Raw genomic sequence first — 21,452 nt, forward strand, 5'->3', positions numbered from 1 at the left:
TCAATGAATGGAATGGAATAAACTATCTATTTATTTATTATATAAAATCGTCCCAGAACCGCAACTTAGCAATATTGGCAATATCATTTTAAAGTCATCTACTTTAAAATGTATAATACATGTCTGAATTGTCAATATAAATGAGTCAGATAAAATTAAATTATTAGAAGAGTTTTTCACCAAGTAACAAAAAACAAAATTTGTTTAATTTATTAATATTTGTTATTTGAGAACGATTTCCGAAGTGGAGATTTAAACGTCAATAAACTCATTTTAACCTTCGATTGTGGCTTATTCCCATTAAAATAGTAAATATTTAAAGAACCTCTCACCTGCAGATGATACAAATTATTCGCTGTGGACACTAATATTAAAACTTAAACACAACGAACAAATGAATGTGCCAATCCCGAAACAAAATGACACTTGGTTTAAAACTGATATAGATAAAGCATATATACTTTTGCAAATCATCTATGCGAGGTATTTCAACCGCATCAGAGGGAAATCTCAGTTAAAGAAGAAAAACTATTCATGAAGTCGTAAATACATCATATCAAACGTAAGAAGATTAAAACGACCAGACCTTTTGGACCTCTAGTAAATCTAGAGAAACAGAGCATAGTGTCATAGTGCGCTGAAATAACAAGTTTTTATTCTGGTGTTTTCTAAAACTCTTCTTGATTTCTTTTAGTCTTGTAGTACTCATATGTATTGTCAGTGTTTTTTATCTGTATTAAACTTTGTTTATTAAGTTGAAGTTTAAATAAGCGGTTATAACACAGATTAAATTTATAATATTATATGTCTTACCTGGGTGCTCGCCATTGGGCGGCATCCCACTATGTTATTGTACGTAAATTATACATATTGCTTATTGTTTGTAATAAGGCAGATTACAATAAACATTGGATGTTAAAAAAACCAAATAACATGACACCGAAACCTGGACTCGGAACGCTGATGCGATCAATTGCCTAGAAGCGTTTGAGATGTGATTGCATAGAAGAATGTTCCGATTACCCTGAATAGCGATGGAGACCAACCACGATGCCATTAAATAGAGCAAATCCCACTCGTGAGTTATTAAAAATCCATTAAACTAGGAAATACCTAGAGCATAATCTTAGAGAACACCAGTTCAGAATCCTTTAGCTTAACATGAAAAGTAAAATTGAGGACCACAGAGGTATTGGAAGGAAGGACGTCATGGCTCCATAACATTAACGATTGGATAGGAACACGCAGTGTCGAGCAACTATTTTGGTTAGATGTAGACCGTAAGCAATTCGCCAATGTAATAGCTAACGTTAGGGGGACCCAATGTGGCACAGAAAGAACTACAACGTGATTTTATTTTTAATTTTTGTTAAGAATACGATTATATTTAGAACAAAATGTTTTGTTCCAGTTAGTTTTCTCTTTATATTTTTATTACCAAGTGTAGAAATAAATATGTAATAATACTTTAAGAGTTAGTTATTAAAAAAAGCTAAAGTAGAAGATTGCAGGAGAAGAAAAATATGAGATAAAGCAAAAAAGCTATGTAATAATGGGACCAAGTAAGAAAACCGTAAACAAGTGTAAAATTAGCAGTAAAATGTAGCGTTACGTGATATTTGAACGCCTCCTTAAGAACGTAGGCGCAAAATTTCGGGCCAATGCTTTTTAAATGCATTAATTTTTTACGAATGGTGAGAAAACTAATAGGTATATTTAAAAAATTTAAACGCAGAATGAAAGATTTTATTATTACTGAGGGCCGAAAGTCCCTCAAAACCTTAATAATGTTTATATAATAAGTTATAAGGGTAAAAAAAGAGAAAATTTAGTGAGATTTTTAATTTCAAATATCTCATTACAAAAAAACTTTTTGTTTATTCTAAGGAACTTTCGGCCTTCGGTAATAATGTTATCTTTCATTCTGAGTTTAAATTTTTCAAAAATATTTATTAGTTTTCTCAGGATTTGAAAAAAATGAATGCATTTAAAAAGCATTGGCCCGAAATTTTGCGCCTACGCTCTTCCAAATAATTGTAAAGGGGTCACTTCTTCTGGCTGATAATTGAATTTCAGAAGCATATGTTTTTTCAGCATCTAAACTTCCTCTGAGGTAAATGGGTGAAGATTTCTGCTCAAACAATAATGTGATTAACAGTGGTTAGAATAATTATAATTGTCTTTTCAGAAAACAAAATCCTGATGTTTTGCCGTCAAAACTTTGAAGAGTACTTTAATTGATTTTTAATTGTACTTTATGTACGAACATAGAGAAACATCAGATCCATTATCGATTACATAATTGTCAGCAAAAGTAGTACTATCAAAATTAGAGATACACGAGTAAAGAGAGGAGCCGAATGTGGCACTGACCACCGATTAATAATTTCACAAATGGGGTTTCTCAACACGTTGAACACCCAAACTAGAAGGAAGAAAGAACACGAAGAAGACCAAGTAGAAAATGAACAGAAAGAAGAAGAAATGAAGTTCAACATAAATTTACTTAGGTCCCTTATGGAGGAATCAGAGAAGACTGGATCAGAAGTTACAGGATTTCGGTTTCAGAAATGCCAAAGAAACGTACGAGCACGTCAAGCACAGCATAAAAAAGGCGGCATTAGAAGCTTTGGGGAAACTTGAGAAAAGAAATACCCAACACAAAGTAAAAATAAACAAAGAAACCAAAAAATGTATCGAGGAGAAGAAAATTCTATATATGAAAAGTATGAGCACCCAATCCCCAGAGGACACACAAAAGTACAAAGAGAAAAACAGAAGTAAAACGAAGAAGGGTAAAAGAAAAGAATAAAGAATGGGAAGAAACATGTGCACAAATTAAACAATACATAGGAGGAACAATGAATTCGGAATTCTGGAAAATACTGAAATCTTTAAGGAAGAATAACAACGAAAAGGTCCAAATAAAATAGATATCAGAAAAAGAGTGGGAAGACTACTATAAAGAACTACTGACAGAAAACTGCCCAGATTTCATAGAGACAGACACAGAACAGGAACAACAACAAAATCAGAATGAAGAACAGATTGAGATAACATTAATCGAGGTAAAGAATGCCTTAAAGACTTTAAAGAACAAAATCAGGGGGACCAGGAGGAATTGTTAATGAACTAATTAAGTACGGAACGCACAAACTACACAGAATTATACACGAAATGTTCAGTAACGCTATAAACCTGAACGAAATACCAGATGAATGGTCCAAAGCATATATAACCTCGATACATAAAAAGGGAGATAAGAAGAAATGCGGGAACTACAGAGGCATCAGTGTGATAGCATGTATGGGCAGGTTATATGGAAAAATACTGAAAGAAAAACTGGAAAAATCTATCTCAAATAAAATGAGAGAAGATCAGGCGGGGTTCACGTCAGGAAGATCTTGCATAGACCACATATATATATTGAAAAAAAAATGGCAAAAAATAGAACAGTACACATGGCATTCACAGATTTAAAAAAAGCATATGATACGGTCCCTAGAAAACAACTATGGAACACGATGAAGGAAATCGGAATAACTCAGGTTAATAGAAGAAGTAAAAAACCTTTACAACAACAAGGTAAGGGTTAAAACCGGCAATAAATACTGCAACGAATTTAAGACCACAAAAGGCTTATTGCAGGGATGCTCTACATCTCCGACACTGTTCAAGATATTCCTCGAATAAATATTAAAACCATGGAAAAGGAAATGTAAAGGGATGGGAATACCAATCCGAGACAACTTCTTGTACACATTAAGCTTTGCAGATGACCAAGTGGTAACGGCTCAAGATGAAGAAGATATGTACTATATGCTTAGAAAAGGAATACACAAAAAATGGACTGAAAATAAATCTAGAAAAGACCGCATATTTAACAACAGAGCAAGAACCAGTGAGAAACTTGGAAATGGACGATAATAGGGAAATTAACGGCACTAACAAATTCAAATATTTAGGATTCATACTCTTAAAAAATGGAACCACCGAGCAAGAGATAACCAGCAGATTAGCACAGACAAGAACATGTATTAAACAAATGAACAGGATACTGTGGGATAGACAGATTACCAGAAATACAAAGCAGAGAATTTATAACACCTTGGTACGCAGTATAATTACCTATGGAGCAGAGAATTGGGTAATAAATAAATGGAACAGGTCCAAAATCACAGCAACTGAAATGGAGTTTATGAGAAGAAGCTGCAGAGTGACAAAAATGGATCGCATCAGAAATGAGGAGATAAAACGAAGAATGGCAGTAGAACAAGACATACTCAGCTACATCGAAGAAAAACGTTTAATTTGGTATGGACATGTGAGAAGAATAGATTATACAAGGTGGATAGCGAAGATTTCAGATTGGAGTCCAATAGAAAGTAGGAAAAGAGGTAGACCCCGAAGATCATGGGGGGATGAAGTGGACGAGGCTGTGGAAAGACGAGACCTTAGAGATGGAGAATGGCAGAATTGAAAGGACTGGAGACGTTGGCTGAAAGAAGGAAGGCGGCGACAGCTGTAAAAATCCTTATATAGATAGATAGAGACTTTGAAGATAGAAGATATGAGATTGAAGAAAATCCAACAAGTTATAAGCAAAAAAAACCAAACAAAACATCTGTCAATTCGTATCAAAATTAAACAAGAATATAATTATAATATTCACAGAGGCATTATATCTCGTAAAAATGACAACGTAAGAACTTGACAAAGGATAATTTTACTTTGATATTTTTAATATAAATTATTTAATAACTGTTTTCATAATCACGTCAATAAAATCCTTAAATATTCCATGGAATATAAAGTATCGTAATGGTATAAAAGTGTTCTTATAAATAGCCATTTGTAAAGTTATTTAAAGCATGGAATTCCAATTAAAATTCTCTTTGTGTATGTGTGTTGAATGAAGCCTATTTCAGCTTTTTATTATCTCAAGTATTTTCACGCCAGCGAAGTTGTAAAGCTCTCAGAATAGGAAAGCAATTACATTACGCAAAAGAAATATAATCGGACTCGCATCCCTTTCAAAAGTGGTAGAGTGAAGAGCTGAGAAAGACCATTTCGACAACAGGACAGTTGTTGCATCATTGATCGGTGGAGCTTTTCCTTGTTGTGATTGATGACATGTATACGGTGCTGTACGAGTTCTAGACAACGAGCATTAATTCGCTAACTTTGTAAAACTCCGGATAAAGACAATAACTTGTTTTCAGTATCACAGGGTAGTAATATTACGTTACAAATAATTAATTTGTTACAAATATTCAACGCATTTATGGAATATTGGTACGAACTAAAGAATTTTGCATTTATACCTGTTAGAAAGTTTTGGACCAATATAAATCGCTGTTGCGCGTGAAAAGGGGGACAAGTCATAAAACTTGAAAATGAGTAAAACACTATTTAAAATTTTACAAAAAATGATTTTTTTTACAGTTGTTTAGAATGATAATCTACTTGAATTTTTTTTACATGTTCTTTTCCTAAATGGATTAATATTTTTTTGCCGAGTATTTGGGAACAAAGTATGTTTAAAGCGATATTTGTTTGGCTTACCTCGTTTTTCACAAATAAGCGTATGACTGTAATTAAACATAATAATGATAACACAGAGGATAATCGAAAATTTATACAAGCAGTTAATACAAGCTTACTTAAGTGCAATGTGTATTTAAGTACTAAAAACATTAAATATTAAGTACCTATGCATAAGAATCTTACAAATCTAGCTAAGATACTTCAAACTTTAATCGTCGTCAGAAGTTGATGATGCATCCGGGAGCACATCAACTAAGATTTTATCTGTATGTAGATTTTTGTAAAATTCCCACAGTGATTCTGATATGTATGCCAGTATGTCCATTAGGTGCTTTTTATTTTCTAACCGTATAGGCATAGGCTTGTTATATGCCTTCTTAAGTAATAAATTTGTAGCCGCTTTTCCCATTTTTTCCTAAATCTGCGGTCTTAAAAGGTTTTTCTTTGTCAAAGGACAACTTGTATTAAAACCGTTTAGATTTTTCATACCGTAACCAACGAAACTGTCTCCAGTTTATCTTGTTATTTTGAGTATCAGTTTTCCGGATAACTAGTAACTAGTAACGCAGAGCGCTGCATTTCTGTAACTAAAAATTGATGTTTTCTCCCAACTTGCCGAATTACTTGAGGCCAATCATGTGGATGTTTTTATTTGACTATTAAATTTTTTATTTTTTTTTCTATTAAGCTGTGATCCGTATCGCACTCCATATGTTTATGATTTGGTATTAAAAACTCATGGTCAATAATTTTTAAATTTGCAGAGCATTGTAAAGCAGTTAAACTGTAATAAAACTGGTTTTATTCTGGCCAGGAAAGCAGTCTGAGTACATTATTAGTAGACTTAGGCAAATATACAAACAGCATATTTTGCATATAATGCATAAAAATGCAAAAATGTCAAATTTTGCATATTTTTATAAAAGTGAGCATAAAGTGCATATCATTTGAAAATCTAGTGTTAACTATATAATTTTATATTCAAACTTACAGATAGTATGAAAATGCCAATATTTAATTTTGTTTTATAATCACTTGGTATTCAAATTCTTAGTATAGTAACTAATAAAAGACAGCGGTTTATAGTTTTATCACGTTTTGTCCTGGAATTAAGGGTTTGTGTTTGCCAGTTTATGTCTCTAGGTAAAAATTTTTATTTTGACGGTCAGTTTCACTTGGTTTCACTTTTGTTGTAAAATTGGAGGCGTAAACAACGTGTATTTCTAATTGTAAATAATTATTGTGCTTTGAAAATGCCGAAAATAAGCAATGTTTCAACTTGGATAAAACCCTACAAAGAGCTCTCAAGTTTATTGCTCATTTTGTGGCAAAACCGTAAGTACATATGTATTATTTTTTATTTTATTTTGAAAATTTACACGGTGGTACAAAGATTTTAAAATTGGAGATTATGTTTTAGAAAAGTACCGACATAAGGCTAGTTCGCAATAAATAGATGTATTTTATCTTTTTTCAATCATTTTTTAAAGTCCTTGCGATAAAAAATAGGATACCTATGATACGGTTTCGTTCGAGTTCGGAGTCTCAATCTGCCTACTCCCCTAACTCGAGACGTACCAGTATCGTGTTCTGTATAAATACAAGAAGTGTCTCTCGGCACTGAGGTCTCAATCTGCCTACTCCTCAGTGTCGAGTGACAACCGGTCTTACCCTGTGTGCCTGCTTTTATACTCGCTGTATGTGCGGGAACGGTATGCGCTGATGTGGTCTGAACTGACGTGGTCTGAGCGGTGTGGGCGGGAGGTCGCTGAAGCAGGGGTCGCCATGTTGCCGGCAATCGTTTCGCGTCATCGCGCGTATTTAAGCTGTTAGGCCGTTTTTCCATTTCTATAACTTCATAGCTTCTATAGCTTGAGGGTGAAACAGCTGGAATAAAGGTAAATGGAGTTTCCATTAACAACATTAGATATGCGGACGACACTGTGATTTTAGCCGAAAACATTGAAGATCTTCAGAGACTGGTGACCAGAATAGCAGAGTATGGAAAAGAGTATGGTCTAACAATGAATGTCAAGAAGACGAAATTTATGAGAATATCGAAAACTCAAAGAAATAACGAGAGTCTTCTAATAAACGAAACCAACGTCGAACAAGTGGACAAATATGCATACCTGGGAACAATGATTAACTCCACAAATGATTACAATCAGGAGATAAAAATAAGAATAGAAAAGGCTAGAGCAAATTTCAACAAAATGAGAAGAGTTCTATGTACCAGGGATTTAAAACTGGAACTAAGAGTTAGGTTGGCGAGGTACTATGTTTTTTCGACCTTATTTTATGGAATGGAATCTTGGACCTTGAATGCTACATCAACGAAAAAACTAGGATCATTTGAGCTGTGGGTGTACAGAAGAATTCTGAAAATATCATGGACAGAACACGTCACAAACAAAGAGGTTCTGAGAAGGATGAACAAAGAAATGGAAATTTTAAATTCAATAAAAACAAAAAAATTGGAATATCTCGGACATATTACACGTGGAGAGAAATACACCTTCCTCCAACTGATCATGCAGGGAAAGATCCAAGGAAAGAGAAGCATAGGGAGGCGTAGAATGTCATGGCTGCGCAACCTGAGAGAGTGGTACGGATGTACATCAAATGAACTTTTCAGAGCAGCCGTCTCAAAAGTTCGAATAGCTATGATGATTGCCGACCTCCGCCGCGGAGATGGCACTTGAAGAAGAAGATAGCTTCATGAATGATTCTTGATTTTAAGGAGCGGATGGGGGCGATGGTTTTTGCTTTTTCGAAATCTATTTTGTGGCCTGTTTGAATATGATGTTGGGCTAGGGCTAAAGTAGTATCGGAATGTTTGACAGATATAGAATGTTCGTAAATAAGGTTATGGATTCGTCGGTTTGTCTGTCCGATGTATGTACGTAGGCAACTGGAACAAGGTATCTCGTAGACACCATGGTCTTCATTAGGGATTTGGTCTTTTACGGATCTGACGAGATTGGACAACTTGGAGTGAGTAGTGAAGATGGTTTTGATATTTAGAGGAAGAAGAGTTCTACTGATCTTGTCAGTGACACCTTTAATAAAAGGTAGAAAGATTTTGGGTTGATCCGGCGGCAAGGTTTCTTTTTTGTATGGAATGGAGTTTAGATGTTTTTGAATACTCTTATTGATTTGGGTTTTGTGGTAGCCGTTTTGTAAGAGTGTTTGCCTTATTGAATTAATTTCGGATGACCTATGATTGTTGTCGCTAAGTCTTATGGAACGAGAAATGAGAGTGTTGACAACTGAATTGAGTTGGGCGGGGTGATGATGTGACTGGGCATTAAGATATCGGTTTGTATCAGTGGGTTTCCGGTACACGGAATAGGGAAAACTGTGAGGTAAGTTTTTCTGAATAAGAACATCAAGGAATGACAAAGACGCTTCAGACTCAACTTCCATCGTGAATTGAATACTAGGATGTATTCCATTCAGGTGGGAGAGGAAGAGATCTAACGCGTCTTTACCATGAGGCCAAATGACAAAAGTGTCATCAACATACTGTAACCAGCAGGTGGGTTTGAGATTTGATGAGGACAGGGCTGCTGTTTCGAAATGTTCCATGAAAATATCAGCTATTACGGGAGAGAGGGGAGATCCCATTGCAGCACCATTGATTTGACGATAGAAATGATTTTGGAATGAAAAGTATGTATTAGACATGCAGTGTTTTATAAGAGATAGTGTGTCTTGGGGGATTTGATGTTTAGAGTCCAAGATGGAAATGGTTTCTCGATGGGAATTTGATGATATTCTTGTTGGTCTAATGTCATTACACCTTATATTTGAGAACATTTTTTCGCTGCTGCAACTTCTATGATTTGTTACTAATATTACAAGTTTTTATAAAACACTCCTTGCAAACAACAGAACGAACGCCATGAATTATGGTATGCTGTCGGTATCGTTGTTTGTTTGCGTCAGAACACCTAATTCGCAAAGAACTCTTCTCTTTAACATACATGAGAGCAGCTATATATTCTAGCCTACGGTTCTATCTTTCCCATTTCCCAGAATTTTTTGAAAAGTTGCAAGCGAACTTTATCCTTTATTTTTTCTTTGCACTTATTTCTACATAATTTCAGCTCTTTCATAGTTTTTTCTTTAATCTATTTTCCAGTTATTGTACATACGCCTTACCAAAATTTCGTTTTTCTCGTCTCTCCTGTCTCATTTTTCTTGTTCCTTTGTTCGTGCGGTTTTTAACTTTCTCGCGGACTTTCTAAGTCTAAGGACTAAGTTATATTGGTCTACCGAAGTATTATTAATATCTTCTTTTGAATTGGCTATATCATCTGAATACTATCATCTGATGAGAAATCTAATAGATCCTAAATTTCATCTGGAAGTGATGCAACAACGCTACTGGCGTAGGACATCTCAGACTCATCTCTAGCACGGTGCTCTATAATGCAACAAAAATGAATTTGTTATTAGCAAGCAACAAAAAATTAAAACTGAATGCACATTTTGTTTTTGTTTATATAATTTCTTCCAAAGTTTATACTACTTGTACCTACTTTCATAATAATTATTTATTATTTACCAGAAGGAAAGTTTTTCTGCATTGGTGTAATTCTTTCCAAGTGATTATCAACATTGGAAGATCTTTTATTACAATTTTCAATACAATTTTCTTATCTGAAAGATACATACGAATATTCTCTGGTGCATCTGTAAAACATTATCACATCTATTTTATTTATTCCACGTACAATGCATGCAGGAACAGCTAGAGTAAAGTACAGTATATTACAGTGAAAATATTGTAAAAGTACTTATAGAAAATAAATTATATGTTTTTACTTACCATCAGCTTTATTTAGATATTTAAGAATATTCAAAATTTGTTTTCCTCTAGATATTTTTCAATTTTTAATTATTATATTGTTATTACTAAATTTAAACACAAACATTTTTTTCCCAATAATAATTACAACTATGACACGTGCTGCATACTAATTTATAGCTTATGCGTGTTATAGTTAGAGTGCCGGCCGGCAAATTTTTTAGAGATTTATACTCTCTTGAAACTTCTTGTACGGCTTGCTTAGACCAAGTCTGCCACAGTTTTCCTCTGTGACTTTTTTTGGTTCCGGGGCGTTTTCTCCCTATATTTTCCGAAACATGACCGTTTCACGACATGTGCAAAAATGATACATACTCTTGCCATATTTATTGAATGGCTTGATTTCAGTGAATAATAAAAGGACATAATATTCTCTGACGCCATATAAGGGGCGGTAAGGGTGTCCACCCCCCCAAACATGACCGAAAAACGGTCAGTGCAGAAATGATAAACAACCAGCTAATTTTTTCTGTATGCCTTGCTTTAACGAGGAAACTAACGGTTCTATTATTGTCTGACACCAAGAGCAAGCCCTTTTTCCAGTCTGACGCGTCAAACGTGCCCTTCTCTCGCCATCTCTAAAATGATTAATATTCGTCAGATATCGATATATATTGTCAAAAAAAGTAATACTTAATGAATGCTTAAAAAAGTCTGACGTTTAAATTGGGGCATAACTCGAGTCTAACGCAAAAACTCTATTTTTCTTTAATGATCGTACTGAACTTTTAGTAATCATACACAATATTAATTAATGCAGCAAAATAATTCTACATCTAATATTATTATTAAAATTTTATTTCGAATACTTTATAAATTATGTGTGCGTATTTTTGCATTATTCTAATTAATTAATTAATATAGTATATTACATATCTGCAACATTAATCAAGAAATTTTTGTTTCGTGAAACACTAGTAAAATTTTACCACATGAGTAATTTATATAATATTATGCATATGATTTAAATTATTTGTTAAAAATAAAATTGTTTATTTATCAAAAAAATTTTAATTAAAAAAATTTGAATAAAAGTTAATATTATTACGAATATGTGCCAGATAATATCCATAAATTGAATAAATATATTTTTTTAAAGATTAGTTTTTATTTATATAAAAAAACGTATAAAAATACAATAATAATTATCAGAAATAGTAAAAAAATTACGAAAATAAAAAAAAAAATAGTTGAAAAAAATAAAGCATAAAAAAATAGTAAAAAAATAGTAAAAAAAATTATAAAGGCATTCTTCTTCACTTTCTTCATCATCGTCAGAGTCTTCACTGGCATAGCCAGATTCCTCATTTTCTGACTCTGTGATTTCATTCTCAGAATCTGAAATTTACCAATTGTATTTATTTTTAAGGAACTGAATTAAATATAGATATTTTGGTGGATTTAAATTTCAGTATAAACGTTGTTATAATAATCTAAAAAAAAAAATTGTTCATAATATTAAAGCGATAAACTTTCGCTAGACTCAACACATTGAACGTTTTCTTGAGATCCTAATTATAATATACGTATAAAATCCAATCTAAAATGAATAATTATTAAATGGTTCGAACAGTTACCCTAAATAGCATGCTTGTATCACTACCATACCAATCTCGCAAGTTCTTTAACCATAAAGTCTTTTTTCTGGAGTTCGTTTGCATGCTACTTTTCCTTGCACATTATTTTATAGCAGTCTATATTTGTGACATCTTATTACATGTCGGAAGTACTACAGCTTTCTCTTCTTGATACTTTTTATAATCTCATTAGCCTTGCTGAGACGTTCTATTGTGGAGTTTCGCATCTTCTCCACCCAAGAAACTTTAAATAAGATAAAATTCTTTTATAGCACCACATTTCGAAAGCCTCAAGAAGATTACAATCTAAGACACCATAAAGTAAGATCAAGAATACGTAGCAGCAAAGTAGGCGGATCCACAATATAAATTTAAGGTATCTGTTACATACTACCTTGGACGTCCTTCTAAAAGCGGCTCTGGCTTGCGTATTTCTGGATCTAATTTCACCGGGATTCTCTGCGTTACAGTTTAACTGATATCCCAGGTAAACAATTTAATCAATTTACGTAAGTTTGGCACAATCTGCATATATAGACGGTTTTATGTTCTGTTGTTTACTTATGATGAGTATTTTGGTTTTCCGTATGTTCAGATCCAGACCTGCTTCCTTTACCTTTTTTTCTATGGATTGTTCCATCTCATTTAAATCCTTTTAACTTTTTTCCGTATAATGTGATGTAGGCTTATCGCCAAAACCTCAAATCATAATAGACCGTGAATATTTCTTTAGGAGTCTTCGACCCTTAACGTGGTGGCTCCAGTTTTTGAGCACTGGAAACTTGCCCTTACCATCTCTAATCTGCAGACACACACACATACACACACAATTTGTACAAACCCCAGCTCCTAGTGACATGTGTGTTCCAATGGATCAGTGGGACCCACATGTCCCGAGATCAAACTGGCCACACTAGTTAATGGAGCCTTACATATCTGACCCTCAAGCTATAACCAACCACCCTTCCCTATCGCAGGACATAACAAACGGGGAGGCTTTTATACTGAGCGTTACTTTGGATGCTCTGGGTAATGGGACATCCTCTGTTTTACTTTGTATGATTAGGCCACCTAATTTTAGGGGTCGCTGGAGAAGCTGTTGTCCGTATGACTGATTGAATTTATTATTTGACTTGATTCTGGACTTGTGTTCCAGACTGATGTCCAGTATTTTGTGGGCTTGGTCAGTCAGCCGCCGAATCGGCAAAAAAAATTTTGTTCTCCTCGCCGGCTGAGTGCCTGAAAGGTCTAGCCACCGAGCTCACGCTTGTCGCACTTTCCAGTCTGAGATAGGATTGGCTAATTGTAGTAGATGTTCTATATTTTGAAAATTTTTTGTAATATTCACCTCGCAGAATCAGTAATTACAAGATCTAAAGTGTGTCCATTCACCATACTCCTTTATTAACCGGGCTTGAGACAGGCTATGGCAGAGTTATTTTTAGTTTATATATATATACCACCACAACTACATAATAAGTAATTGTGTAATAATAAGCAATAATAATACATTTCGTTAAAAATATTCCGGTATATATTCTCAATTAATATTTAATAAAAGTGTTTTACATATTAATGTTATAATTTTTTTAAGAATACTAAGTACAGTTAACCTAGACAGATAATAGAATTGTAACAATAACATCGGAAAAATCTGAAAAGAGAAAAATTACAAAAGCTTCTCTTATTAAAACTTTTGAATTCCAATTTTTCAGAGATATAGCTCCATTCTCTTTTGTTTTAATTAAAATAACATAGCCATTCTATCCGTCGTATCGTTATAAAGGAAGATGAGTTAAAAACAAAGTAATTTTAACTTCCAAGTGAGTTTTGTGGAGCGAAACTTCTGCTTTGGCTGCGGAATGTCGGAGAATACCGTGAAATTATTCGAACGGACAAATAACAGTTCAAAAAGTTTTGATAATTTATTTATCTCTGGACTCACATACTGGAAAATAGACACAGTAGCATTTATTTGTTCTGCTTGGCAACAATATCGATCCTGTTTTTCTAAAAAGTTTTTCGCAAACAAATGTGGTTTATTATAAACAAAAGTAATAAATAAGAGATCCGAGACTGATAGATAGGGAATGTATGTTGAAATCAGAAATTTTAGTAATATCCAAGAGTTATATATATTTTCTATCATTTGAATAGAAATAAACAGTTTTTGTTTATTATGAAAATTAACCTGAAAACCTCTGTCCGATTTCAAATGAATAGTTATAGCTATTATAGGTCATAACTCTGGTTTACAAATCATAATTACCAAATGATACTCACGTATTATAAGACTGTCTAGCTATGGATGCGATAAAAAAGAAGTAAGAGATTAAGTGCAAAGAGCAAATGGTTTATTAGGATTCCTTAATAACACTATAACGGACACAATAACTGTGAGATAAAATCAAGAATCTGTAAGGGCAGTATAAGACTAATTATGACGTACTCATCAGAAACAAGATTGGACACAGCCAAAACACAGAAATTGCCAGATAAGATCAATGATTGTAACGTATCGTCACGTATTGATCCCGAAACCTGGACGCTGGGGCATAGTGAGTGATTTCATGAACAGATGTTTGAATGGATTGAGCAACTGAATGAAAATATTGATCCCATGATCTGTATAAGTAAAGGGTGTTTTTTTTTTAGAGGTATAGAAATGTAAGTTGGCAACACTTTTTTAACTGGCGGCCATTTTCACAGCTCTCAAGTGATTTATGTGTAGTTTGGTTTGGCGTTTTATCAGGAGTAGACTGACGCCTGATCAACGCTTCCAAATTGTGTAAATTTATTTTGAAAATCATGGTTTTATTCGAAATACGTATCGCGCAGTACATCCATTTTATGGTCAACATAATCGTCCATCCGAGCAATTAACACGATTAACCATGGAACGAGATGCAGGTATCTCACTCAAAGACCATAAAACCAATGAAGACAGTCGTATTAGAACAAAAGTAAAAGATGCTGTCGAACAGGCAGCTAAACAAATGGAAATCGGCTGGACATAATGAACGTCTTAAGGATGGCCGGTGGAATAAAGAAATCAGGAATTTGCGACCATATGAAGCCAAAAGTCCACGAAAAAGACCGCAAATACGCTGGAGCGACGATATTAAAAGAACTGCAGGACCAATGTGGAAACGTCTTACAAACAATAGAGATGTATGGCGAGAGTTAGGAGAGGCCTATATTCGGCAATCGGAATAGAGAGAAGGGCTTAAAAAAACCATGGAAGGTTTTCGCACCACGTTTACTCTAAATGATAATACGCATCCACAGAGAGGTAGTACAGTGCGTACAGAAGAAGTTGTTGCTGATGTAGAGCGTAGCATAGATGATGACCCGAATCAGTCTATCCGCCATCGTGCACAGCAGTTGGATATGTGTCCATCCACTTTATGGAAGATTTTGCGGAAAGATCTCGGTTTGCGTGCTTACAAAATCCAACTCGTACAAGAATTGAAGCTACACGATCATCTAGCCAGGCGTAGATTTTGTGAATGGGCCCAAAACAAGATTGCTGTTAATCCTGATATTCATAAAAGAATTTTGTTTAGCGATGAAGCTCACTTTTGGTTAAATGGCTATGTCAACAAACAAAACTGTAGTATTTGAAGTGAAGATAATCCTCAAGTCTATGTTAAGACACCATTACATCCAGAAAAACTGACTGTTTGGTGTGCTTTGTAGGCTGATGGACTCATTAGTCAGTTCTTCTTCAAAAACGATGCTGGTCAGAACGTTACAGTCAATGGTGACCGATATAGAGCCATGATTACTGAACTTTTTATTCCTCGTTTGAACATCATGATGTGCAGAAGCTGTGGTTTCAACAAGACGGCGCAACATGTTAGACAGTTCGTGCCTCAATTGATTTAATGAAAGAAACGTTTGGTAACCGCATAGTTTCACGTTTTGGACATGTGAATTGGCCTCCAAGATCGTACGATTTAACACCGCGAGACTATCGTCTGTGGGGATATGTATATATGTTATGTGGGGAGATGTGTTATTGCCGATATACGGCTACAAATATTGGAAAAAGTCATCGAAAATTGGACCTGCAGATTAAACGACGTCAGACCCAGCCGTGGCGGTCAAATGCAAAATGATTATTTTGTGAATAAAGTCAATTTCATGTCATTTTAAAAAATCATTTTTGTTTTATTCCAATTAAAAGTTCTATACCTCTAAAAAAAAACACCCATTATAAGATCTAAGTGCAGTTACAATACTGCAATTCAGCAGTAAAGTCAAAACGAATCATAACTTTGCAATTTCATCAGAAATTGGTCTGCTCGGTCTTGATGTTATGTTTTTGTTTCGTAACTCTTTAACTTTTATTATTTATATTTATAAATTTGTTGTAGTTACTTGCTATAGTTAGTGAATACCAGCATAATCTAATTTTGTCTTAATATAGAAGTTTGTGTATTTGCTAGGATGGTTAAGTGACTATACACTTCCTAGTTTTTGGTCTTTTGGTTTGGATCCTAAATATACTGATGGCTCATTATCAGGATGGAATTAAAGTATGGCTGTCCTTTTGTTTAAGCTGCCAGTCCCATATTTGGATCCAGTAATTCAGTCTATGAGTTTTAAGGTTACATACATAATACCTGGTGTGGGTATATGTAGACCTAGCACATTTTAATTATTTGGTTATAGTGCGAATTAGTTCACGTATTTGCCTGGTTGGTTATCATTGGATATACTATTTTATAAATCTGTTTTCCACTGTTTAATCAATTTTGGATTCAGCGCTCAATTCGACATATATGTTGATTTTTGTATTTATAGTACTTTGTGTTTTTAGTTATAATTTGTGAATCGGTCCATACATATGGCTGATTGGTTATCTTGGATGTGCTTTCTTATAAATCTGTTGTCCACTAAGGAGTCAATTTTGGAACCGCTGTCTGAATTAACATTGGTCAATATGATGTTTCGGACAGATTAGAAGCCTTCGAGTTATGGGCATACAAAATGATATTAAGAATAAGTTGGGTAGATAGAGTCACGAAGGTCGAGGTGTTGAGAAGAATGGGAAAAGATAAAGAGGTTTTCTTCTTCTTCTGGTTCCTATCCGTTTCGGATGTTGGAAATCATATTGGCAATCATGACCTTGCTCGCTGCGGCTCTAAACAGCTCCGTTGAGGTTTTCTTAAACCATGTTCTTAAATTCCGCAGCCATGATATTCTCCTTCTACCGGGTCCTCGCTTACCTTTGACTTTACCTTGCAATATAGACTGCAGCAGGGAGTAACGGTGCTGATTTCTCATAACGTGTCCCAGATATTGCAATTTTATGCGTTTGATCGTAAACACAATCTCTGGTTCCTTCTTCATTTTTTCTAGAACTTCCTTGTTCGTGATCCTTGCTGTCCATGATATTCTCAGCATTCTTCTATAAAGCCACATCTCAAATGCTTCAAGTTTTTTAATAGTGGTGTCTGTAAGCGTCCATGCCTCCGCCCCGTACAACAACACAGAGAAAACATAGCATCTCAAATGTCTCATTTTTGTATCCAGGGATATGTTGTGACTTTTGAAGATGGCGCTCATTTTGTTAAAGACCGTTCTTGCCTTTCCTATGCGGCACTTTATTTCCTGTACATTGCTCCACTGTTCGTTTATAATAGTTCCCAGGTAGCAATACTGTTTTACTCGCTCTATCTGCGTCCCATTAATATATAGATGAGCCCCATTTATATTCTCCTTGCTGACAATCATTTGTTTGGTTTTGTGGGTATTAATGTTTAGTCCGTACTGTTGACTGTACTCGTTTATTCTGTCCATTAGCCTCTGAAGTCCCTCTAAACTATCTGCTATCACAATGGTGTCGTCGGCATATCTAACATTGTTTACTCTTTCACCATTTAGAAGGATGGTGGAGATGGTGAAGATTTCACCTTCCTTCCTTCCTTCCTTCTAAAGAGGTTTTAAACACAATTAAAGTCAGAAAACTGCAATATCTGGGACATGTCATAAGGGGCGAGCGTTATAACTTGCTGCAACTAATAATACAAGAAAGAATACAGCGTAGGAGTCGCGGAAGAAGACACATCTCCTGGTTGACATCAACAATTTAAGAGCTTGGTTTAATTGCACTTCTGCTGACCTCTTTAGAGCAGCGGTACCGAAACTGCGAACTGCCATGATGGTTGCCAACCTTCTTAGAGGAGATGGCACATGAAGAAGAAAAATATGAATTTGAGTATATGCGTATTGGTATTGGCAAAGCGTCTTAAAAAATATGGAACACGACTTCTACGGAACACAAAAAAAATATGGAGAATGATCAGAGGACAAAGAAAAGAGATGAACATGACAATGAAACACATTCAGAAGGAAACATGTGTAGACTACTTTTGATCTCTATTTGCTAAAGGTAAAGATAATGAATCACCAACACCAGAGGTGACGAAAAACGAAGAAATAAATATTGAGGAGGAAGAGGTAAAGGAATCATTAAGGAAATTGAATATTAGAAAATCATCAGGAGAGGACAGAATATCGAACGAACTCCTAAAGTAGACCAGATCTGACCAAACAACTATTAAAACTACAAAATATAACAAAACAGAATTCCTCAAGAATGGAGATCAAGCACCCTTATACCTCTCTTCAAAAAGGGAGACCAATCAGACTCCGAAAATTACATTTTATTTACGTTTTTTAAATTTTATTTAATTCCATTAAATTTAATTTAATGTTTTTTAGATTTAATCTTGTTTAATTTTATTTAATTTTATTTAATTTTATTTAATTTTATTTAATTTTATTTAATTATATTTAATTTTATTTAATTTTATTTAGTTTTATTTAATTTTATTTAATTTTGTTTAGGTTTATTTAATTTTATGTAATTTTATTAAATTTCATTTAATTTTACTTAGTTTTATTTATTTATATTTAACGTTATTGAATTTTATTTAATTATATCTACTATCGTACGGTCGTTGCATCCACCAGGTTCTCTGGAGTCTCTGGGCGATCTACGACCGCCGCTCTTGAGGAGGATCCAGATTCATCGATTCCATCCTCGTGTTCGTGAAGTTAAAACGGGCTTCCGGCTCCTACTTGAGAAGTTTCAGTGGGCCTCTGTGGTAGGTGAGGGGACACCGGCAATCAGAATATTTTAACAGTTCGAACTTTCTTACAATGACTCTTTCTTACAATGACTTAATATGCGTGTTAGTATTCTGTTGCGTGGTATATGCCTCAAGCTCCACAGAGATGCCGATCTTCTCACCTCGTGTAGCCGCGTTCCCTCTCTTCGAGAAGGGCGCAAGAATGCTGGCAGTGTCTCTTCCTACTGCCCGTCGCTTCGTGTCGCTACATTTCGTAAACAGTATTTTCGATAGTTAGTATTTGCATAAGGTATCTGAAAAGAAATTATAAGTCCCCGTCGGGGCTTTTATTCGCTCTTTACCGTGACAGGTCCCAAAGAATGCTGTGGTCAGTTCGACACAATTTAAAATAGTTCTAAGACCAATGTCTTTTCTATTTTAACAAGTCGTGTTCTACTGCCAGGGAGCGTTCGTAGTCGACACGCCGGTTCTTATGCTTTGTAGATTTAACTTCTAAATTGGATGAAGTCTTCTTGTATTTGACGTCTTCGACGATATCAGGTTATTGGATAAATAATAAAACTCAAAGTAGCGTGGTAGCACACCAGGCCAACAAAGTCTAGCGGGGCTAGTAGTATATGACGACTGGATCTCGATCGGAAGATGTGCTGTTCTTTTATACACTTAGTATGTGAGAATTCGCAGCAATCTTCCTCCGAGAGGCCAATGACAAAGCAGTTAATAACGAGCTTTGTTATTGGCCGGCCAGATATTCATCTGCAATCTGCACACATTAGATTTTTCACCACCCTTATCAAGTAAAATAACAATAGCTGTCTTTAGGCACTCTGGAAATATATCTTTTTCAAAGGAATCGTTAATTTAATTAGTATTTTATTTGGAATAAACCACAATTGAACGTTAATATAAGTTTCTTGATGTTGCAATTTCCACTTCGGAAATCGTTCTCAAACTACAAACAATGTTTCTATTTTGAGAACAAATAGCTACAGAACAATATTAAGAATCGTTAATTAGTAAGACCAGGACTTCCAACATATTTTGTGGGAGATTTAAGAAAATTTTTATGGAGAGTCCGTCAGTACTACAGGAAGATTTGCTTTTGATACTACTGATTCTTTGGATCAGTTCAAATTCAACTGGTCTTATAAATAATGAATTCGAGACTTTTTTTGAATTGGGTAGATAGGAAATAGGATCTTGTTTTGGCAAAATAGTTGATGTTATATTTTTACCCACATTAACGAAGTATTCATTTAAATTTTCATGGTTTGGAAGAGAAAATGTTAGCTGTTTTAGTTTTATTTTAAAGATCCTTTATTATGGACCAAGTGTCTCTTGCAACATTTTTAGAGCTTCCCAGGCGATTCTGATAGTACCTTTTTTCAGCTGTTTTGATAAGTTTTAGATAGGTTCCTCTCTACTTGGAGATATATTCAGTGACAAAGACGTAGGTAGTAAATTTCTTGATGTACAGTAGTGAACGCATATTCTTGGCTGATATGCAGATATTTTTGGTAGACCAAGGTTTGTGATGTTTTGACTTAATTGTAATTAAAGGAAATACCTTATTGAAGATACAGACAAGTCTATCTAAAAAATCACTGAAATTATAGTCTACGTCCACAGAGGGAAAATGTCGCCAAGAAGTCAAGCACAAATTTTGGAATTTACGAAAGTTCTAAGCAGAAAATCCTATCTAAACGTTGGGTTTTCGAGGATTGTTTATTAAGAGTGTTAAACTTGGTATATACTGCTTCATGATCAGATTAGTCCTGTATTAATAATTGTAGAGCGTACATCAAGGGGTGAGAAATCTGAGACACCATAATCAATTATGGTAGATGTTTTAGTAATTCTTGTAGGAGAATTAACGTGCATTGTGCAACCATACGATTCGAATATATTGTCCAAGGATAATTGAGTAGCATAAGCAACAGCGTAATTAATATTCAAGTCACCCCATAGAATATTTCTGCTTTTATTGGGCAGGTCATCTAACAAATTTAACAGATTTTAAAAAAATAGTTCTGTGGAAGAATAGAAAAAAAGTAAAATATAAACATACTGTGAATTTTGGGTTTTTATAACTATACCCATTAACTGCAATTTATGCAGATTACTCCAATAAGGAATAACTGGGTGAACTGCATTCTAGGATTGGTTATGGACCAAAGTATTGAAACCATAACAGATTTCTTAAAGTTAAAATGCCTACATTGACAAAGTCGTGTTGTCTCTGAAGACGATTACGTAAAATCCTGCGAAGGGTATATCTATACCAGGCAAAGTTATACCCAAGCGATCACACGTCGCTTGTAGTGGGATGGTACAAGTCGGTCACGTCTG

At 34.5% G+C, this 21,452-nt stretch overlaps 1 protein-coding gene across 1 annotated transcript in view; it reads left to right on the forward strand.

Annotated features, from left to right (window-relative positions):
* dysc (whirlin protein dyschronic) overlaps positions 1–21,452 on the forward strand; it is an 832,089-nt gene that overhangs the window by 50,535 nt on the left and 760,102 nt on the right. The gene's annotated exons all lie outside the window — the stretch shown is intronic.

The sequence above is a fragment of the Diabrotica undecimpunctata genome, chromosome 7 (assembly GCF_040954645.1).
Source record: "Diabrotica undecimpunctata isolate CICGRU chromosome 7, icDiaUnde3, whole genome shotgun sequence".
NCBI lineage: Eukaryota > Metazoa > Arthropoda > Insecta > Coleoptera > Chrysomelidae > Diabrotica > Diabrotica undecimpunctata.